Below are 24,269 nucleotides of genomic sequence, written 5' to 3' on the forward strand. Positions count from 1 at the left end.
GCAGCCATCACCACCATCAACCTGCAGACCTTTTGCATCATTCCAAACAGAAACCTTGTCCCCACTAAACACTAACTCTCTCCATTCTCTCTCCCCCCAACACCTGGCACCCACCATTCTACTTTCCATATCTATGTTTTTGACTACTCTACAGACCCCATATAAGTGCGATCATGCGGTGTTTGTCCTTTTGTGACTGGCTTATTTCAGTTAGCGTGTCCTCCAGGTTCATCTGTGTTGTAGCATGTATCAGACTTTCCTTCCTTTCTGAAGCTGAACAATATTCCATTGCATGTATACACTACATTTCGCTGATCCATTCATCAATGAATGGACAAGAATTGCTTTTACCTTTTGGCTATTATTTATTTCTTAAACCATATGTATGATTATTCCATTTTATAGATAACAAAACAAAGAGCTGGAAAAACCACTTGTTCAAGATTATACTGTTAATGCCAGAAGTTAAACCAGCCATGGTTTGGTACCAAAGCCCTGTTCTCACCACCACACTCGGCTCCCTCACTCAGCCCCACTATGACCCTTCATCACATCTGTTTGTTCTCTGGGAACCCTGGACTCTTCCCTGAAGTACCAAACCTAACTGACTGCATGGAAAAGTGTTAAGATATTAATTTTGCTTGTGCACATGTCATGATAAAGTGACCTTCCACTTAGAGCTGTCAGAGTTTTCTGATTCATTCATTTATTCATTCGTTCAGCCCACATTGTGTACATACTAGGGCTACAGGAATGAGTAAGATATGATCTCCCTTCCTAAGTAGCTCACAGTCCAGTGGATACCAAGCGTCTCTCGATGTCAGCATTATCAACATTTGGGCTGGATAATTCTCTGTTGTGATAGGCTGTTCTGTGCATCGTAAGATGCTTAGGAGCATCCAGGCCTTACCCACATCCTGTTCCCAGTTGTGAGAATGAAAAATGTCTCCAGTCATTGCCAAATGTCCTCTGGAGGGCAAGGTTTCCCCCAGTGGGGAAACCTGAGTGGAGGAAATGGATAAGTAAGTCAGCTATGATGTTCCACATCATACGTGCAAGGAGAGATGTGTGTGCCAGAAGCCCAGAGAAGGTGCATCTAAGTTACATGGTGGAAGGAGCCTCAGCAAAGCCGCTGTCATAAGTATTTGGGTCCTATGGAGCACGTAGAGAACACACTGCAAAATAACTTAATAACCTGCCATCCATGTTTGTACTTTGAGCACAGGCTGAGCTGTATTCTCAGCCTCTGTGTTCTGACACCAACTCACCGGCACCAAGGTTTTCCCGCAACCCTTTCGGTTCTCATACTAAATACCTGGAGTTAGTGTAGACCCAATAAGTTAAGGGCTCAGTTCCACAAGACTGTCCCGACTCAGACACCAGCGGCAAGTGTCAGTCATCCCCAAGCTACCTGCACTTCTGCCAATCCCACTACAAATTTGGAGAGTCCCACAACTCCCTCCTCTCAACATTTGATAATTTGCTAGAATGACACACACAGCTCACCGAAAGTGCTATACTTGCAATTACAGTTGTATCGTAAAAGATACAATTCAGAACAACCAGATGGAAAAGATGTACAGGGCAAGGTCTGGCGGGGGAGGGGCCGAGTCAGGGTGCAGTGCCTCCCAGGGCATGGAGACGTCGACCATCAGGGAGCCCTCAAAGCCCCACTGCTCAGAATTTGTAGAGAGGCTTCATCACGTCATCATGATTCATTAAACCATTGCCCCTTGGTGATTAAACTCGGTCTCCAGCCCCTCTTGCTGCTCCGCACATCCCCTCCCCCCAGCCCCAGATCAGGGCTGAGAGTTCCCAACCTTTAATCTCACATTTACTTCTATTGTCATGATCAGACCTTCCCTTGAAACTATCTAAGAACCTACTGTGAGTCACCTCATTAACATAAGAGGCTCATTATGAATAACGGAGACACTTCTACCATATAGGAAATTCCAAGGGTTTTTGAAGCTCTGTGCCAGGAACCAGCAACAAAGACATAATATGTTTTTTGGTTTTTGTTTTATTATACCACAGCCCTTGTCTCAGGAAATCCCAGGTTCTTCCTGCAATCAGGATTCTAAAGAAAGCAGTAGCAATAGAAATCTCAGGGAACAGGTTTTCCACACAGTTACCATGGCCTCGTATATATACTAAAGAAACCCTGCTCTGGCCTGCCCTTGCTCCAGCTGGAGGCTTTCAATTACTCATGACCTTGGGCTTTCGAGGAGGCATCTCTTATTGGATGTAGTTCTCTGCTGCCTGAACACCTTCATGCTGGTGGGCAGATAGCAACGAAGGCAATGAAAACAGATTATTTCTCTCCTAGATAAAAACAGTCATTGCATTAACAGTTTGCTTTTAGGTTTGCTTGAAGAAAGTAAAGCTGGAACATCAGATATGATTTATTTTGATATTTTTGCGAATCCAGTGAAATGGGATCATCTACTGATCACAGAAAGTAGGACAGTGACGAAAACAGGTTGGAGGATATCAGGGAGGAGGGCATGGAGTGCCCCAGGGGCTGTACACTCATTGGCTACACATATGATCTCGGGTGTGTTATTCAAACTCTCTGTGCTTCATTTCTTTATCTGTGAACTTATACCACAGAGAGTTGTTGGAAGGATTAATCGAAATAATCATAGACATAAAGCACTTGGAACAATACGTAGCACATAAAATTGAATATGTTTCCAGTAAACATTAGCTGTTGTAACTATGATCTCTGTGACTAATTCAGGCCCTCTGTGCATGAGTGGGACCCTCCGTCCCTGCCCCCTTCTCCTCTACTGTTGTCTTTCTCCTGTGGGAGGAAGAATCGGGGTGGTCCTCCAAGAGTCATCCTCGGCCTCTTCCTTCTCTTTTTTCTCTCCTCTGGAACCTTCCCTCGGGTCCTCGGCTCTGACCTCTGCTGACCACCCTCACATCTTCTGCATCCAGCTCCTGACTCCCACCTGGGACTCATATCTACAACAGCCAGTGGCGACTCTACTTGTCTACCTGGACAATTTGGTGGGGACCAAATTGAACTCATTCTCCTTCCCAAGTGGCATCTGCCCACACTTTTCTGACACTGTCAGAGGTACCTTCTTCCAGACCCCCTACCACATGTCAGCCACTAAGTGTTGGAGGGTCAGCCAGTGAAAGACATAATGCTTCTCTTCAAGTCACATACAGTCCAGAGGCAGACAGGAAAGCAGGCCACAGAGTCCCAGGCAAGAGGTACAGCCTTGGAGGCACTTGGTCTGCTAGCAAGTACAGATAAAATACAGAGGAGGGGGAAAAAAAATAAAACAATGAGAGGTTGCCTGGTTCATCAGTAAGAACATACCTTGTTAGACTGGACATAGAACAAAACCAGGGTTAGTGAGGCTGAGGCCCAGTCTTGCTGGGCTCTGGTCAGGTCCAGGAAGTAGGCAAGAGAGGCCAGGAATCTGCTACTGTGCATTTGTGGGGATAAGCTCTGGGGAGCTAGCCCGTGGCTCACTCGGGAGAGTGTGGTGCTGATGACACCAAGTCAAGGGTTAAAATCCCCTTACCAGTCATCTTTAAAAAAAAAAACAAAAAAACAAGCTCTGGGCCACAGCTAAGCTCCCTGCTGGAGGAAAGGGCTAGCATGGGACTCCCCACCCTTAAACACCCACAGAGTGGGTCATGGCTGGGCATGCAGTGATGACAGCCACTGACCCACCAGCCTATAGTCTGGCTGATTATTTTTGAGATGGATGAGCTTAATGCAAGAGTCTATGGGATCCCTCCACTGTCCCAAAGGCAAGGCAGGACCCTCACTTGACCTCCAATTCTAACAGGAGAGAAATAGAGAGGCAAAAAGAGACAGGCAGAGACAGAGAGACAAGGAGCTATGGGTCAAATGTGTTCCCCAAAAGTTCACGTGTTGGAAATCTGACCCCCATTGTAACAGTGCTAAGAGAGGGAGAAATCCAATTATGGTATTTGAAAGGTGGGGTCTGATAGGTTCTGAACGTAACCAGTGCCATTTTAGGCAAGGCCAAGCACAAAATGGCCCCAACCCCTCCGCGCTTCCCTTTATGAGAAACCTCATGATTTCTGAGAAACAGAAACCCTTTTGCTTCTGCAAGTGCGCAATTCTCCATCCTGTTGCATAGCTTCCACATTAGCATAATGTCCCTCCTTGATGTTATCAGCCAGCCCTTGGTGCCCTATATAAGCTCTCCTACCCCCACACCTGGTGCTGCCCTCCATTTTGAGCACAGCCTGGCAGAATCTTTTCCTTTAATGAAGCTTGATCGGTACCCAGCGTTTTGGCTCACTTTCTTTCGGGGTCTTGAAGAGGTGATTAGATTAGATTTTGAGGACTGTGCCCTTGAGAATGGATTTATCCATTCATGGAGTGATAGGTGTGGTTCTGATGGCTTTATAACGAGAGTGAGTGAGCAGGTGTGCTCTCTTTTGCTCAGCGCATTTTTGCCATGTGACACTCTGGTTGCCACAGGATCCTGTGGGAAGGTCCCATCCAGGAAAAGCCCTCACCTGATGTGTTCCCTGGACTTTTGACTTCCCAGGGTCCAAAACTGTAAAAAATAAATTTAATTACTTTATAAACTACTCAGTTTCAGAAATTCAGTTATAAGCAACAGAAATGGACCCATACACGAGCTCACCCCTGTAAGGTGGAGGTTATTTCATACTTCCAAGCTCTGAGATGTCTGAATGTGGAGGATCTGGTGCCTGATGGCTCTGGACCCAGGATAAACAACACCCATGGAGGGTGACATCCCCCCATCCCGTAACATTCATTTTATAGTTTCACTGGTTTAAAGATAGAACAAGCAGACATACAACCAACTAAAACAGCAAAAACAAAAAGCAAAGCTCAGGGGATACGTTGCCCTGCAAAGCCAAACCAATGATTAGAGATATCCTCAAATAAGTGCGGAGCAGCCCAGGAAAAGGAGATGGGGTAAATGCTGCTTCTGGCCATCCCTGAGGGTACCTCTGGGTTTACCTGTGCATCAGGCCAGAGGGGAACAGTGGCCCCTTAATTCTCTCACAACTCCAAACACAGGGCATGTGTGTGTGTGTGTGTTGGGGGAGGGGAGAGAGATTACTTGAGAGTGTATAGTGTCTGGCTGGCGGAATTGTCTTCACCAATTTAAAGGAATATTAACAAAGAGAAGCAATCACTGAGGCTCACAGGAGCAGTGCGAACAGATTAAACACAATCTCAGACTTGACAGCATTTCACTAATTGACACCATTTGCCTTGATCTGATGTTACTTTCCTCACCAGCTCTGTGTATGAGGAGATAATTCCTTGGTTGTCCACCTGCACAAATGCCTATGAGAGCCCGATAAAAGAGGAACAGAAAGGAGAGATGGTTATTAAATTTTCCTAAAGCTCACAAACTCATTTCCTTGAAGCCTGTTTCATTTCATGGAAACACTGCTACGAGCTGAATGCAGGGAGTCTGACAGTGGTCCCCTGCTGCCTTGGGCTCAGGGTCCCCATAGTGCTCTAGGCTGGACTCAGCCCCTTGTGACACTTTAGTCCTCCTCTCCCAGCATTTTGTTGCCACCTGAAAACCAAGATGATGCAAATATGTCTGTAGCAGAGGTCTCAGAATAGGTTTTTTACCCGGAGTTGGAGAAGCACCCAGCCTCAGCACTAATCCCCTTTGCATTCAGTCCCTGGCTGCTGCCTGTTTCCTTGGGAAAGCCTTGGATACATTCAGACACGTATGTTTGCTATTGGAGAAAAAGCAGAGGGCCAAGAGCCAGCAGACTGGGTTTCTAGTCCCAACGCTGCCACTTGCCAGCTATGGAAGTCTCAGGAAATCCCATGACCTCTCTGGGTCTCACTTTCTCCACCTGTAAAACGAAGGATTTAGAGAGATGCCATAGGAGGTCTTTTTTGGCCCTCATGCTCTATTTTCCTGTCATTCTGGAGCTCAACCAGGTGTTAGGAAGTCATGGGAAACACACAAGACTTAAGAACCTTGGAGACAGTGCACTTTGCCACAGCTGGGGTCTGCAGGCTGGTGGTGGCTGAGTGTCCCATTGATATTAGTAGAACAAGGCCCTTGCAGAAGGCAGGGTCAGGTTGCTGAGGCAGGGAGTCTGCCTGGGGGCATAAGGTTTAGGATCCAGTGGCTGCAGGGATGGAAACAGGCTGGGGATGGACCATCAGAGATACCACATCTGTCAGCCCATGCATGCAGCGTCACCTGCTTTGTTTGCTTCCCAAGCTGAAGTTGCTACCCTGGATTTTTAAAATTAGATGGAGTGGGTAATCAAGAAATTAGTGAATAAGTGCTCCCAGGTGACTTTTTTTTCCACACTGGCGTCAGTAAATGTATGTGATGTTTGCCTGAGGATACCAGGCCTGCGTTCTCATTTTAACTAATCTCTGAGAATGCATTTAAGCATATATGAGAGATTGCTACGTGTTTGCACATTTATATTTATAGTCTTCCTTCCTTCCTCCCTCCCTCCCTTCATCCCCTTTTTCTTTTCTTTCTTTTTACTAGAAATCAAATCATTCCACGATGTGCAATTGATGTCTCCGTCACCAGCTCCGCCTGGTCATGTGTGTCTCTTTCTAGTAAACTCAGTGGAAGCGGGTGAGCATCCCCGGCCTGCCTGCCCAAGGTCCGCTGTGGCGGGTGGCAGGGCGCTTCCGGCAGCACTGTGCTGTGAGCTGTCTGCCTGTTTCATTAGCGTGATCCTGCCTGCTCAGTAACAGTGAAGTGACACCCTGTGAAAGGCTTTAGAAGAAGAGATTTCTCAGCAGAGGGTCTCCTGAGAGGGAAAATGCAGTGTTAGTCCTTAAATCTTTTCCCAACGTGTCAGGTTTCTGGAGCTTTGTTTCTTACCATTCCTGTTGGATCTGATGGCCTAACCCTGAAGGCTGGGGATAAGGACTAATTTTCCATAAGTAACACAGATGAGTTTCCACTTTTTGAAAGAAAAAGATAACACGGTTTTCATTTTTGTCTTTTGGACACCTGTATTAGTCGTCTCCAGAAAAAACAGAACCAATGGGTGTGTGTGTGTGTGTGTGTGTGTAAAGTTATAATAAATTTTTCTTTAAATATATATTATATTTTAAATTTATTATAAGGCATGGGCTCACATGATTATGAAGGCCGACAAGCCCCAAGATCTGCAGTTGGCAAGCTGGAGGCCCAGGGGAGCTGATATTTCAGTTTGAGTCTGAAGGCAGGAAAAAGCCATCATCCCAGCTCACAGGCAGTCAGTCAGGGAGGGAGGGAGGGAGGGAGGGAGGGAGGGAGGGAGAGAGGGAGAGAGAGAGAGAGAGAGAGAGAGAGAGAGAGAGAGAGAGAGAGAGAATTCTTTCTTATTCAGCCTTTTCAGTTCTCTGCAGACCTTCAACTGATTGGACAAGGCCCACCCATGTTGGGGAGGGCCATCTGCTTTACTCAATCTACCGATTTAAATGTTAATCTCATCCAAAAACATTCTCAGAGAAACATCCAGAATAGTGTTTGACTCCATAATTGTACACCCATGGCCCAGACAAGTAGACGTAAAATTAACCATCACAGCACCCATATTTAAGTCAATGAACCAGAGGCTGAGAACACACCTTTTTCTTATCTGCTTCCAGACCAAGGGTCTCGGGGCTTCTTGGGGCCCAGGGTCGGTGGAGGATGATAAAATATTCATAAAAGCTAAACCAGAGCCTTCCTCAGAGCTATGGGGGGAGCTGAGAAGATAGTTAGATTACCAGGATTACCAGGGCTGGTGGTGCAGGAGGAAGCCCCACGGAATGCCCTTCAAAGATTTTCAACCAATCTGCATTTGGTGGGGGGGCGGCCCCTGATAATTTTTTACTGGGTCCAAACCCACCAACCCAGCTCTGGATCCTGGTTCTTCCGGGCTGTCGTTCTCAGTCCTGCAGCCAGGCTCCTTTCTGCTCTCAGCTGGGGTCAGATTGTCCCCCCAGGTGTTCACTGATAACTCCCTCTCTGACTGATAAAATCTTTAAAATCTCACTCTGTCCCAGAAGAAGTATTGCACCTAAAAGGTTGATTCTTAAATACCTAAAGTCTTCACATTTCAGAGGAGAGAGATATAAGATTGGAAGATACTTGGTAAATTGAGATTTGAGGGGAGGAGGCCAGGTTTGGTGCTATATTCTGTTTTAGATTTGATCTGTGCTCGCCAAAATCTTTGACAGTGGTTAATTCAAACAAGATTAAGTGTGTGTGTATGTGTGTATGTAAATAAATATACTGGTGTAAACTCAAGTTTTTATTGATTCTTACGGTTTATTCAAGTCACTTATCTTTGTATTTACATATTCAGTGGTGTCTCCCTTCTTTTATTCATTACAACAAAATTCACTGTGGCACTATGGCCCACTATGGAAATATAGATCACGTTAAGAAACCCCCCCTCTTGTCAATTCTAACCTTCTGTATCCTACCAGAATACAAACTACTCTGGCCGATAGAAAGCTGCTATTAATCTGTGCCCAGTTTGCTTTACCTAATTGATAATAAAACCAAACATGGCCATTTTTTTTATCATCTTCCTTTATTATTATTACTATTCATTTTGAAAACATGCCTACAGAACAGGCAGCACTCAGAAGTGAAAAAAGTTAATGGAATTTCTCATTCCAAAGAGGCACCTGGGGCTTAGCTTCTTCAAACTACTAAAAAAGGGGGCGAAATCACGACAATGTCACATTCTCCTAACGACCTGAATGACACAAAATCTGTCTGATGCCTACGCCTCGTGGAAATAAAGACCCAATGCTATTTTTATATTATTAGACACAATTATGAGAAGCCATAAAAAGGAAAGAAAATACACACTTCTGCATTCAAATGGAGATAAGTGCCTCATTAGTAATAAAAGCTCCAGGTTATGTTCCCATGTAACCTTTTGTTCAAACATGAGTCTGAAATTTGCATAAGCAGTCAGCTGTGTATGTATCAGGGCTATTGAAATGCTATGACTCGCCAATCTAGGCAGCCTAATAAACAGTGTTTTTCTCCTTTCCTGGCGCCCTTGTTTTCACAGAAACACAGCTGCACGCCTGTGATAGAGATGCTGGAGAGTGAGAGGGAGTGGACGATAAAGGCACAGGATTCCTCCCCGGGGTCCCTGGATCAACAGTGCCCTGCTCGGGCTGCTTGGAAGGAGCAGATGCATGAGGTGGGATGCACTGTGTCTGTAATTTCATCCCAGAGTGGGAGCCCAGAGTCACACGGGACCACGACAGAGCAAGTGGAGTGGGCAGGTGGGAAGCCAGCCCGGAGGCTGTGGGCTTATTGTCCAAAGCGGTCTTGCAACCACTGAAACAAAATTGCTGTTGGAAATGCCTGGGAGGGTGGAGGTGGGCGGGAGGGCTCAGAAGCCTGCTTGGACTTCAGTGGGACTGACATCACACTTTTCTGAGGAGTTAAGTCTAAATCCATCAGAAACACATGACACACATTTTCATGCAAGTCCACTTGTGGAATTAGAAATTCAGTGGGAAAGAACAGTTCGGGAGGGGGTGGGAATATGGAGAGACCAGGGAAGAACATGCTATCTGGAGCTAGTAAAATGCTAAAAGGGTCCACAAGGAATTGTGTGCATTTGCCACTAGCTCGCAAAGCCTCTGGGATTTTTATCCCTTCTGAAGTTTGATGTCAAATTGAAATCCTTCACCTGCAGGTAAACGGAGTGGTCCGTGAGTATGTGCAGACTCCTGAGGGCGCCCGGGTCTTGGCAGTTCCTGGCAGCTGCCCTCAGAGAGTCTGCATCTACTCGGGAAGCGGCACCAACAGGGGGCAGCCCGGGTAGCACAGGAGACACATTCTACTTTGTGAATCCTGGATGTTTTTCCAAATGAGTTAAGACGTGATGTAAGTCACTGTAGATGGATCTGACCTCAGGGCCTCTTGGTTTGAATCAATGAAAAAAGGCCTGGGGAGGGGAATTGTTCAAAGTACTGGGATGGCCCCAGCACCTCTGCACGGCTTTAAAATATGTGTACAGCTTCTGCCTGTGCCCGCCGGAGCCTGTTCTTGTCAACTGACCAGAGTCTACAAATTCTTTGCTCCAAGCCCGTCCAGACTGCCCCCACCCCAACTTTCAATCTTTTGAAAATACTAAGAATAATGTCCCTGCATCAGCTTTTACTAGAGCCAATCCCCCGTCATGCCTGGAACAGGAATCATACACAGATTGCCTTTAGCCCCAATAATCATGAAGTGCACATCTGTAAGAAGAATGGGAGCCGATGGGTAAAAGCTCAGGAACTCCAGGAGCAATATGAACACATCACAGGTATTGACTGGGCTCCCAAGAACGACCACATTATCACTTGCTGGGCAGACTGAAATGGCCATGTCTGGAGTCAGAAAGATGGTGTCTGGAAGCCAACCCTGGTGATCCTGAGAATTAATTGTGCGGCCACTTTTGTGAAGTGGTCCCCTCTAGATTACAAATTTGCTGTGGGAAGTGGAGCACAATTCATGTCAGTTTGTTACTTCGAGTCTGGAAATGGCTGGTGGGTAAGCAAGCACGTTAAATAGCCGATTCGCTCCCTGGTCCTCAGCTTGGATTGGTATCCCAGCAATGTTTGGCTGGCAGCAGGATCATGCAATTTCAAATGCAGATTGTTTTCTGCCCACATTAAAGAAGTGGATGAAAAGCCAGCCAGTTCACCTGGGACAGCAAGATGCCTTTTGGTCAGCTGATGTAAGAGTTTGGTGGCAGCAGCACTACAAGCTGGGTCCATGGGGTCAGATTCTCTGCCAGTGGGAACCGCCTGGCCTGGGTCAACCATGACAGCACTGTGTATGCTGCAGGTGCCTCAAAAAGTGTGCAGGTCTCAACTCCGAAAGCAGAGTTCCTGCCACTCTGAGTGTGTCGTTTGTCTCAGACAATAGTGTTGTAGCTGACGGACATGACTGCTGCCCAATGCTCTTTAACTATGAAGATCGTGGTGGCTTGACCTTTGTCTCCAAGCTAGACATTCCAAAACAGAGCACTCAGTGCAGCATGTCTGCAGGGAATGCTTCCACGACATGGACAAGAGGGCCACCACTGAGGACAGGAGCACAGTCTTGGAGACGCCACACCAGAATAGCATCATGCAAGTATCTCTTTATGTGGTGAACGAGCAAGCTTGTCACAAATTCTGCTCTACTGGCATTGATGGAGCCATGAAAATTTGGGATCTCAAGACCTTAGAGTCTTCTATCCTGGGCCTCTGCCATCCAGCATGAAAACCGCCGTTTGCATGGCGGTGAGGAAAGCTGGCCCCCAAGGAAACACTGGAAACACATGTTGTGCAAATAATGTATGATTCTGTTTGAATATAGTTAGTGAAGGTGTTATTTTTTAAAGCAGCAGTGATTTTTTTTTGTTTTTCTGTTTCATTTTTTTTTTTGCTATTTCATTCCATGCTTGACCAAAGCTTCCCTTTAAGTAGTTTATTATGAAAAATTGTTACACTAACTTGAAGGAAAAGGTGAGGGAGGTATGTAAATTGCCCACTAGAAAATTAAATAAAAATAATGGCTGAAAAAATAAAATAAGATGTGTATATATAAATTTGATGAGAAGAGGAGACCCTCATTATTGTCTCATCTTGTCACTAACTTGTGTGAACTTGGATTAGTCTATTTGCCTCCTCTTAGGGCTTTAGTCTCCTCAACTATGAAATGAGAGGTTTGGAGCCTTTGGTCTTTTCTGGCACTGAATAGAGACCTCTATTGACTTCAACTGACCAGACACCACTGACATGGAGGCTTGGCCCCTGAAACTTCCTGCCTGTGTGGCCACATCTGCTTTGGACGGCACCCAGGCGAGTCAGGACATTTCATAGAAAACATGGGATTGTTGGGTGGGGAAACTGTGACACCATCGGCCTGCATTGAGTTGAGGCTGGGACCCATAGAACACAAAAAGGAGGTTGTAGATCTGTGACAAGGGCTGCCCGTGCTCAGAGAGACCCACGGTAACAGGGTGCACAGTGTGACACAGAGCAGCTCCCTGCCCTGCATCCCCACCTGCACAGCAGCACTGGGATCCTGGGAAGAAAAGCAACACACTGTCCTGATGCAGAGAGGGACAGAGCCCAAGGCCAGGAATAGACCACTTCCTTCCAGTGGAGTGCACTGCTCTCTTCACATCAGCAGTCGCAGACTTGCCAAAGAACTCAGGTGCAGCTTGGGGCCACAGTGACCCTTCTTCCTGACATGACACATGATTTAAGGAAATTCCCCAAATCCTTCTATTGAAAATGAAAATGGGCACTGAATACAGCACCAAGAACATCTGGATTTAGAAAAGTGATTTGATCCAGGTTCAGAAGAATGATCAGGTTTTCATAAGGAATGATGAATTATATAATAAGGACATCTGAACTTGGCAAGAGGCAGTACTGGAAAAGAATTAATACCTCTCTGCACAGGCAGGCATTGTTCCAGGATCTGGGGGAGCTGTATTTAAGTCTGGCTCTTGCCATTCTCTGATTATCTGACCTTGAAAATGTCACAGAAGCATTCTACACCCAGTTGGGTTAAATCACTACTTAATTAATGGCAATATAATTATCATTAAATTGTAATAAAAGCCCTCATTTATGGAGCACATTGCATTACTTTACATTTACTTTACATCCATTTAGTCCTCATGACCACCCTCAAAGTAGATGTGACGTTCTCCATGTAATAGATAGAAAATGGAGGCTCAGAGAGTTTAACTAGCCCAAAGTCACACAGCTGGAAAGTGGCAGAGCTGGAATTTACATCCCCATCTCTTTAACTCCAAAGCACAAGCTCTCAACCAACGGGCAGTGTTATGCCGCCTCCCACATCCTCTGGTTTATGACCTGTGCCACCTACATCCTAGGCTTGTTGCAAGGGTAATTGATGTATACCAACCTCAGGCACTACCTGTGTTGGTGGAGAGTCTCTGTACCAGTTGCAGAACCCCAGCCCTCCACCTTTCATCCTGCCCTCTGGCCATCTTGATCTTTCTGGCAGAAACTTGGAGAAGCCACTGAACTCTTTGGCTCTCATTGTTTAGAGCCAAAATGTGGCAAAAGTTTACCTAGCTTACCGAAGATACCCAACATGGAGAAAGTTTACCCAGCTTGCCTGAAGATAGGGCTGGGAGAGATGATCTCTTGTCCCTCCCAACCCTAGGACTCATCAGAGACATCTGGCACCAGAGACAGGGAATGCATGATAGTCTCTATATCTGTGCTCCTTTCTTCCCAAGAACACAGAACATATCTACAACCCTGCTTTAGTTCCAACCCTCTAGTCAATTGTGCTCTATTCTTGTTTTTAAATTCCAGAGAAAGCATGGCCAGTGGGCATGGTAGGAAAAAAAATAAAGAAAACTTAAGATAGCAAAAATAGAGGCTTACATTTGCTGGCTAGAGTTCCCCAGGGACTGTGCTAATTACTTTGCAATAAAAACAGAACAAATCAAACCGAAAGGAAACCTGTCTGTGGTCCAGGTAAAAAGTGGAACTGGACCCCTTTCCTCCAGCCCCCTGTCCCTTCTGCTGTGTAAGCCCAAATTCTGACCCATGGTTGTTCTGCACTGCATACCATGGCATTGGGTTTATGGGCACTGAGCAGTTATATCCACAGTTACACTGTTCTATTCCCCTCTTCCTTTGAAATTCTCACTCTCCAAGTGCCAGGATCTCAGTTGACTAATCAATAGCAAAACAACAGAGTGAAATAACTCATACTAGATTGTTAATGGCTTACAACAGCTTAATGTGCAACTATTGCTATGCTAGAAATAGTCACTTTAAAAAGAGGACTTTTGTTAGCTCACAGGAGTTAGTGTATTTTTGATGGGGATTCAGACCATGATCACAGGTGAATTTTAGGCAAGGTCTTCTAGGCACATTATAAATGATCATGATATCAGGATTGGTTCCAGGTATTCAGAGCATTAGAGATATTAAAGAAACAAGGAGCCAATCAGGGTAGGGGGAGGGGGAACTGGTATTCCAACAGAGGGAAGAGCCTTTGCAGAGGTCTTAATGATACCAGACGAGAGGGTCTGGGGAGGTCTAACAGCTGACCTCAACACACCTCATCCTCTACCAGGTCCTTGACTCCGCCACAGGAAAGAATTAAAGAGAAGAGTCACAGTAGAAAGTGAAAACAGGTCTGATAAAAAGAATAAGAAATACAGACTTCACAGGGAAAGGGCAGCAGTGGCAGCCACTGTTAAGTTTAATATGAAAATAAGAAATACATATTTCACAGACAAAGTGTAGACTGGTTCCAGAGAGAACAGCAGCCTGCTGAAGGCAAGTTTAACACAAAGTAAGAAATACACAACTTAAAGGCAAAGTGCGGGTTGGCTTCAGAGAGAATGAGTGACAACACCACCTTCTTCCTGGATCCAACTTCTATAATTTCCCTATCTATACATATTCATACTTTCTAATGAGCCTTCAGCTAATGGGGTGGTTCCCAGTTATGTAATCTAGTATTGCACGTGCTCAATTGGTCTCTTTGGAGCATGTTCATTGGTCAAATTCCATCACATGCACTGAATATATTCAACTATATTATGGGTGCTCTCTAGCACCTCCAGTGGGAGGTCATTCAAGGGTTAAGCTCCTTTTTATTGAGCATGCTTGGCCACCAAGATTACATAAACCTGTCCCCTGCAATCTCAATGTCCACACGCTAGTGCTGAAAATAGAGGCCAGGCTTGAGTCCTAGGGGAGTGGTTTGAGACCCAGGGAAGTGGCTTGAAACCCAATCCCAGTGGGACTGAGCACCTGCTATCTCATTAAGAGGCAGGACCTTGGTATACTTGAGGAACTGAAAGTTGGGTGGCTGACAGCATGTCTACAGATGGGTGATGCCAAGTGAGGGATTTGGATTCTCATCAGTGCAAGCAGAATTGTTTCCCAGTAACTCTTGTGGCTGCACCTTTATCAATCAGCCATTAGTAAAGGTAAAGATGCACAAAGAAAGACCCTGGGTCTGGAAGTGGAAAAATCTGTGGCAGGTCATCTGTTTCTCTCTTTCAACTTACACAAACAAAACCCCTGCGGCTTCATTAAAATATATCATGGAGAAAAATGTAAATGTAGCTGCATTGCTCTTTATCTCTAATTTTAAAATATATTCATGCTTCCCATGGTATTTCAGGTGTGTTTACCATTCAGAATAGACCTCAGATTCTGTTTCAAAGCAATAAATAAATGGCTGCTCTAGATATGTGTGTTGGGGTGAGGGTGAGCACCCCTAGCTCCAGAGTGCTGAGTGGCTGTCTGCCTCACTCTTATCAGGTGTCAACTCAGGTGTCACCTCTTCAGAGGGGTCTTCCTGTCCACCTACACAACTAACCACCACCACCCCAGCTCCACAACAATCTCTCCTCTCACCCTGCTTTGTTCTTCTCCATTGCACTTGCCACACTGTGACATTTGTTGCATTGTGTTTTATTTACTAACTCGCTACTGTGTCTTACCTGCTAGAATGTAAGTTCTAGGAGGGTTCCATTCACCATTGTATCCCTAGGGCCTAAAACTGTGCCTGCATAGCAAATACCTAATAATTGTTGGATGGATGAAGAGATACATAAATGAAGAAATCATTGAATGAATGAATGAATGAATGAATGCAACAGGGAGGGGAAATTTGTAGTAGAGATTGCTCTTAGTTTTCTCATCTTTAATTGCCACTATGGCTAAAAAAAAGACTAGTAGATTGGACATGGAAACACAACCCCAGTGAATTATGCACATAGTAGGACTGAGCTAGAGGAGCAGCCTTCTGTGCATCTCGGCCAATTTTTCTTCCTCTTCTCCTGATTGCATTCTGAGGATGCACGTGACTGAGAGGAGACACCCTTGGCTTGGCCCTTCTAGAATTTTCTGGGGCTTGCACCAGACAGAAGAATGATCTTGAGAATTTTACTGCCTGTTAAGAAGGACTTTGCATAACTTGCTGATGTGAGATTTGAAAGAGACACCGTGATGTGGGAAAATGAATGTGAGCTTTGGAGTCAGAGACCAGGCTCAAATTCCAGCTTTCTCACTTAATAGCTACATGGGGATCATATTTTTCCATCTGCAAAATGGGTAGTAATACTTTTCTTTGGGGTCACTGTAAGGATTTAAAGTCACAGTGCCTCCAAGGAGAAGTAGAGAGCAGTATGGAGAGCACAGAGTCTGCATTGTGAGATTGCCTGGGCTCCAAACTCAGCTCTGCTACTAACTAGCCCAGTGACTGTCCAGTTTCCCCCTAGGGCTGCTGTGATGGTCACATGAGAGAAGGCGCATACTTGCATTCCTGGCACAGGAACCGCCGGACACACTGTAGCTATGATTACACTTGTGTAAGACACCTAATGTTCAGTAAGTGCTTAGTGATAGCTCTTAGGGTTATTTTCTTTATTTAAATCCAGTGGTATAAAGTTTAGGTCTGGAAACCAGTGCTCTCCATTCCATCCTAAATTCCCATGGTCATGGGGTAGCATGGGGTATGAGACTTCCTTCCTGATGGAGTTTGGATGTGTTGTCCCCTCAAAACTCACATGGAAAGCTGATCCCCAATGTGGCAGTGTTGGAAACTGATTGAGTCATGGAGGCGGATCCCTCATGAATGGATTAATGCTCTCCGTGGGGGGTGGGGGTAGTGAGTGAGTTCTCACCTTATTAGTTGCTGCAAGAGCTGGCTGTTTATAGGACCCTGACACCTCTTCACTCTCTTGCTTCCTCTCAATGTGGAATCTGCTTGTACCCACTGGCTGCCTGCTGCTTTCCGCTGTGAGCAGAAGCAGCCTGAGGACTGTGCCAGATGCAGCTGTCCCAGATCGTGAGTCAAATAAATCTCTGTTCTTTATAAATTAATTACCTGGTCTCAGGTATTTCTGTTATAGCAACACAAATGGACTAATACATTTCCCTGTTTTCCCAAACACAGAAAGGATATGCTCAGATGACTTTTCTTCATTCAACCAAAGAGTTACAACAGGCTTGGTCAATACACATTTTCCATGCATTTGTACAGCAACTGCAGACTGATCATACCAGTGCTTCCAGTGGTTAGGGGCCATTCTGACTCTTCTGGGAATGTCTGTAGCCCACGTCTTTGGCTCATTCTTCTGTCTGAGATGCTCCTGCCCCTACGCTCCCCCAGCTGACCTTCACTTTAACCTTGACTGGCCAGCCATTCCTTGGTTTGTTCTCTTGAAAAGGCAAAGGCTGAATAGGTATTTCATGATGAGGTTGGAAGACCAGGAGAATAGAGAGTGGGGTGGAGGCTCTGGGCCGGCTCTCGGGCCATTCCGCCTTTATATCAACGGGAACAAGACTCAGAAAGCTCACCCAGGAATGACTGCAGTCTTGGGGCGTGGTCTTTAACAGGTGCTAGTTGTTGTAACTGAAACCCTTGACCTTTCTTCATGATTGTGTCTACTGCTTACAAGTTTTTCTAACCTAAGAGGGGAGGGAGGTGGAGAAGGTGAACTAGAACATTCCCCATCCCACATCACCCTTCCCAATCAATCCCTTAAATTTGGCCCAAACCTACCTACCTTTTGGGCTGTCTGGGTAAAGCACTTGCTTTGGGAAGCAGCAGTATCTTGCTGGCAAGACCTGAAAGTCCCAAATGAGGACACACCTGTTGCAGCACAAGCCATGGGCAGTATTGTTTAAAACCTCCAGAACGACATCAGACTATTAATACCCTGTAATCCAGGAACCTATCCAAAAGTCCCCCATTAGGAACAGAAATTTTCTTTTAGCACAGCCAATGGTGGAGGATTCAGAGAAAATGTGGGCTGGGAAATACCTATAAAAACAGCTTTCAATGAACAGAATTCCAGTCACCTCTTCAAAAAAAATTATTTTACCTTCCCTGTAAATGTTTTGGCCAAAGCTGAGGGTGTTACATCATCTACTCCCCTAATTTGGATATTGAATGCTACCAATGGCTGGGGTAGGGGCAGTGGCGTCATCTGAGTACAGGAAGGCCAGGAACAGCTGCCTCCCCAAGGGGTTGGGGATTACGTGTTCATGCATCTTCTCAGGACAGAATAGCAATGGAGAGCTGGATCCTGCCAAGGATGTCTGCACATCACTGCTGGCTTGTCACTCACAGGGTGCGCAGCTTCCCAGGCTCAGTGTTCTCATATGCAACATGGGGATAAGAATGAAACCTAACTCACAGCTTTGTGGGGATTGGGTAGAGTTCGTCAGTGCTTAGTAGAGGGCTGAATAAAGAACGAAAGACTGGCTGAAAATAAAAAGACGGAGAATAACAAATGCTGACAAGGGTGTGGAGAGAAGGGAACACTCCTGCACTGTTGGTGGGACTGTAAATTAGTATGGATCTGGCCATCACATCTTAGGCATGAGTGGTGACAATTTGCTTTGAGCCCCATGAATATTCATAACCAATTTAAAAATGTTCATTACCCCTCATTCTTGCCATTTGGAAGGTCTTACGGAGAAATCAGAAATAACATCTTATCAGCTCACTTTCAGGAGCAAGTATCTGCCTGGGCAGGAGAGTGTTTGCTCTTTGGGTGGCATTCCACAGGGCTCCATATGCCTGGTTAGCAACTCCTGGGGCAGAGTCAGGCTTCCCCTGTCAGGCTCTCTCCCTAGGGATAAGAGATGTCTCCATGCTCCAGGTTGGGGGGTGAGGAGTGGCACCTACTCTCCTTTCCTCTGCTGGCAAGCTCTGCAAGAGTCTGCCTCCCTCCCTGTTATTGAAAATCAGCAAACTCACCATTTTTCTAAGACCAATAAGCATGGAAGAGATCTTAGAACTCAATTTTTTAAAAAAAAATTATTACTTTTTAAATTGGCATGTAATAACTGTACATATTTATGGGGTACTGTGTGATTTTTCAATACCTGTATACAATATGTAATGATCAAATCAGGTCAACAACATATGCATAACCTCAAACATTTATCATTTCTTTGTGTTGGGAACATTAGAAATCCTCTCTTCTAGCTACTTGAAAATATACAGTAAATTATTGCTCACTGTAGCCATTTAACAGTGCTATAGAAAGCTAGAACTTTTTCTATCTAGCTGTAATTCTTTTTGGGGGGGGAGGTGCGGGCAACTAGCCAGTACAGGAACCTGAACCCTTGACCTTGGTGTTCTAACACTGTGCTCTAACCAACTGAGCTAACCGGCCAGCCCTCTTGCTGTAAATTTGTATCTGTTAACTAACCTCTCCTGATCATTCCTCTTTACCCTTCCCACCCCCTAGTAACCACAATTCTACTCTCTGCTAGTAAAAGTTCAACTTTTTTTTACTTTAGCTCTGGTGTATGAGTGAGAACATGTGGTATTTACCTTTCTGTGCCTGACTTATTTCACTTAATGTAATGTCTTCTAGACTTATCCATGTTGTCACAAATGACAGGGTTTCATTCTTTTTTATGGCTGAGTAGTACTCCATTGTGTACATATAGCACATTTTCTTGATCTATTCATCTGTTGATGGACAATTAGGTTGATTCCATAGCTTGGCTATTGTAAATAGTGCTGCAATAAACACAGGGATGCAGATAGCTCTTAATATACTTATTTCCTTTCCTTTGGACAAATACCCAGTAGTAGGATTAATGGATCTATGGTAGTTCTATTTTTATTTTTATGAGGAACTTCCGTACTGTTTTCCATAATGGCTGTCCTAATGTACATTCCCACCAACAGTGTATGAGAGTTCCCTTTTCTCTGCATCCTTGCCAGCATTTACTTTCTGTCTTTTTCATAATAGCCATTCTAACTCAGGTGAGGTGATACTTTTTTATATCCCTTATTGGCCATTTGTATGTCTTCTTTTGAGAAATGTCTATTCAGCTCATTTACCCATTTTTTTGTGTGTGTGTGTCTTTTTGTGACTGGTAAGGGGATGGCAACCCTTGCCTTGGTGTCGCCCGCACCGTGCTCAGCCAGTGAGCGCACCAGCCATTCCTATATAGGATCCGAACCCGCGGTGGGAGCGCCGGTGTGCTCCCAAGCACTGCACTCTCCCGAGTGCGACAGGGCCGGCCCCATTTACCCATTTTTTAATCAGATTATTTGTTTTTTTGCTGTTGAGTTGTTTAAACTTCTTGTATATTCTGGACATTAATTCCTTGTTGGATAAATAGTCTGCAAATATTGTATCACATTCTGAAGGTTGCCTCTTCACTCTGTTGGCGGTTTCCTTGGCTGTGGAGAAGCTTTTTAGTTTGATGTAATCCAATTTGTCTATTTTTGTTGTTGTTGCCTGTGCTGTTGAAGTCTTATCCATAAAATTTTTGTTCAGGCCAATGTCCTAAAGCATTTCCTCTATGTTTTCTACTATTAATTTTAAGTTTTGGGTCTTATTCTTAAATCTTCAATCCATTTTTAATTGATTTTTGTATATGATGAATGATAGGGGTTTAGTTTCATTCTACTGCATATGGATCTTCAGTTGTCCTAGCATGATTTACTGAAGAGGCAGTTCTTTCCCCAATGTATGTTCTTGGTTCCTTTGTCAAAAAATCTGTTGGCCATGAATACATGGCTTTACTTCCAGTTCTCTACCTTGTGCCATTGGTCTCTGTATCTGTGTTTATGACAGTACTATGCTGTTTTGATTACTAAAGCTTTACAGTGTATTTTGAAGTCAGGTAGTGTAATGCTTCCAGCTTTACTCCTTTTTTTTTCAGGATTGCTTTGGCTATTTGGAGTCTGTTGTGGTTCCTTATGAATTTTAGGATCATTGTGCCCATTTCTGTGAAGAATGTCATTGGTATTTTAGTAGGGATTGTACTGAATCTTTACATCACTTTTGGTAGTATGATCACTTAGACAACATTAATTCCTCCAATACCAACTTTTTAAAGGCTTGAGTGCTCACAGAGAACAGCCTAGCCTGTGAGCTCCTCAGCCATAATGATGTGGAGAGTAATGGATGTTGGTGGTTTGCATATGAAATGTGCATCTCAGAACACTTTAGCAGGCACCTCAAGCCTGACCATTCCAGTGGCCAGGGTAACTGACATCGTTTTAGCCATGGGCATTACTGAGTAGTGTTATTCTCAAAGAGAATCCCACATCTGTCATCATTATGTCTTCCACTTAAAGGTGAAAAATGTTACTTAAAGGGGTGCAAAGTCCGGGAGAAAGAGCATTTGAGTTGGTGTGGGTTCCAGGAAGTGGAAACCCAGACTGTACTGACTGTAGTTTCTATATTAATAACCTTTTTGATGGATTATTTTGCCAGTATGTAGTTAAAGTTTTAGAATGGTTAATACTCTTCAACCTAGCAAAATCACTTCTAGGTATTTACCTTACGGAAATAATCAGGACTGTAATACTCCCTAGGCACCCTTACCCTAATTTGTGGCAAGGTTGTTCACTACAGGAGAAAATGGAAAACAACCCTCTAAAAGGGATTGATTAAATTAATCATGGTTAAACCATTTTGATAGATTATTATGTAGCCAGTAAGTGGAAAAGACAGGTTGCAACACAGCATGATCCCAGGCTTGTAATAAGAAATACTATACATATGCTTAAGCAAAGCAAAATGTTAATGGGTTTCTCTGGGTGGTAGAACTCTGTAAAGCTTTTATTTAATTTCTTCTCCCTTTCCATATTTTTCTATATATTTTTTACTACAAATATGTATTCACAATCCAAAAGAAATCAATGTTATTATAAAGTAGGAGAAAGTGGAAGCTTGTTAGACTTAGGGGTTTCTGTCCTGGCTGTCAGCTCTCCATGTGTGATCTTGGACAAGCTGCCTCATGTCTTCCTTAGTTGCCTCATCTGTAAAATGGGAACAAAAACATTAGGTTATTGTTAGGCTCAAAGAAGAAAGTAAAGGCAAGGGGGATTTATAAACATTAAACACATGTACATTATTAATTATACTACACACACACACACACACACACACAAACACACCTTTATTATGAGAGAAGGACACTAAAGTACCACAATGGTAGAATTTAGGTTAATGAACCAAAAATATTTCCACCACATTATAGCATTATCCTATAAAGGTATAGAGTGTTTTATTGCTTTGTAATGCCTCTTCTCAATGATAGGCTGTAAACAAAAACAAAATCCTACTTCTTTGAATGAGGTGGGCTTTCACCCTTTAAAACATAAACCTTCTCTCTGGTGTAAGCATTTTCTCTCCTACTAAGAAATGTGCATAAAAAAAGAAAGTCAATTCTCTTTGTCTTCAATGGAACATTCAACCAATAGGATGAGAGGAAACATTTTGAAATGCTGCAGGTTTTCTCTTTCCAGTTGCCTGTGTTTAGAGGGTAATTTGGATCCAATCTTAGAGCATAAGGAAGCATAAATTATAACCAAAATGGGACCATTGGAGACAATGAAGGAAGCTGCTATTAAAATTAAAGAAAAGAAAAGAAAAGAAAAGAAACCAAGCGGGAGAAACATTTGGGGAATGGAAATTAGGGCAGGTTTTGAAATATTTTTAAACCATTTTCTACCATCTGTTAGGAGTCGATGTTGCTAGAGATTTATTGTTTCCTATCTATGAAATCCTCTGGCTATGGAAAACAAATTTGGTAGAAGATGATTAAGCTTCCTTTTTAATGGCAAAGAAGTAAAGTAAAGAATTGGAATAGTGGCTTTGGAACCAGAGTTGTGGGGAGGACTACTAAGGAGTGCCGCTGAGTGCCGCTGCCCACATTTTTAGAGACGAAGCAGGGCCTCCGGAAGCTCATTGAACTAAAACCTGCTCTCCCGCTGTGTTGCTCACGCAGGAGCAGAACTGCAGCGGATGACACAGCTGTTTAGAAGGCAGATCAGACAACAGAAACCAGTTCTGCTGTGAAGCCACCCACACAGGGCATCCTGCAAGGTCAGTCGGTTGCTCAGTATTTTGTGAAATTCTTGAAAATGGAGCCATTTCTCAGGTTGTGGAGTAAAAACAAAAACTTAAAAACGTAATGAATCAGATTGTGTTGTGAAGATGGAAATCGAACAGAAAGTGAGGGCTGTTTTGCAACTAAAAGATGTCTTGGCTCGGGTTTCAGAGATTAATGAGTGAATTTATAAAACAAACAACTTCTATTATCATAAGTGTCTCCATATCCCCAAAGAGCCAGCTGAATCAGAATAAGAAATGCTCATATCAATCTCCAAGTTCTATACTTTGCTCCACTCTCAATTCACTGATTCACCCAGAGTAAGATTGGAAGTCTCTCTCATGTCCTGTCCTCTAGGACTCTATATAAGCTCACTTCTACTCGGGGCACAAAGGACTGCCTTGCTGTTTCTTAAAGATGTCAAGACAGTTCCCACCAGGGTTGTTTTTCTGGCTATTCCCTCTCACTGGAGAACTCTTTCAACAAATGGCTGGTCTCCTCAATTCGTTTAGGTCTCATCATAAGATAACTTTCCCGACCACCTATTGAATGAGATCTCCTCCCAAATTTCCTTTAGAGTGATTACCACCTGACTACACTGTCTGCTTCACCCTCTGAAATGTTAGCCCCATAATGGCAGAGTGAGTTTGTTTGCTATTGTATTCCTGGTACCAAGCAAAGTGCACAGGTATGGCTACGGTAAATTGGACTATTTACTGTTCAGCAAATACTCAATCTCTCCCTTGCCCCCACAGTGCTGCTCTACCTTATTGATGTTAGATGGCTACACAACTTGCTTGGACCTTGTGGTGCATGGGGTACATTTCCCTGCCCGTTAACTTTGGTTTTGACCATAAGGTTTGCTTTGGCCAATGGATGTGAACAAGTACAGGCTGCAACTGTGCTTGCCCTCTGGCATGTCTGTCTTCACCATGAGAAGAGCATAGGTCAGAGAGCTGCTGACACTAGGAGGATAGAGACATATGGAGCCTACCTTGCCCACCCCACAGCCTAAAACCCCTCCCAGACAGGCCCCAGCTGACCCAAAAACACATGAGCAAGAAATAAACATTTTCGTTGTTTTTTATACAGCAAAAGCTGACTGACATAAGAGATCCAAAATATGTATTGAATGAATTAATAGTAAGTTAAGATTTTAGTGTTCAAAAAAATTCAAAAGAATGCATAACAAAATATTTTACATTAAAAAAAATATGTGAAATCCAACAAAAACCCAAGGATGGAGCATGTGATGTCATGCTGGACTTTCACTCACATACAAAGAAGAAGAAAGAAGACACTTTCGTGACCATGGAGTGATCTGGTGCTTCAATGCCTGCAATTACAAGAAGTACCCAGTGGATTCCATGTGTTCTTTTGAACACTAGAAGATACTGAAAGTGGAAGGCAATAAGAA

The 24,269-nt window shown here is 44.1% G+C and overlaps 1 pseudogene; it reads left to right on the forward strand.

The window, feature by feature from the left end:
* The first annotated feature begins 10,161 nt into the window (after window positions 1–10,161).
* LOC134381053 (actin-related protein 2/3 complex subunit 1A-like) lies at window positions 10,162–11,234 on the forward strand (annotated as a pseudogene).
* Window positions 11,235–24,269: the final 13,035 nt, after the last annotated feature.

This window comes from Cynocephalus volans, chromosome 6 (genome assembly GCF_027409185.1).
Source record: "Cynocephalus volans isolate mCynVol1 chromosome 6, mCynVol1.pri, whole genome shotgun sequence".
Taxonomy (NCBI): Eukaryota; Metazoa; Chordata; class Mammalia; order Dermoptera; family Cynocephalidae; genus Cynocephalus; species Cynocephalus volans.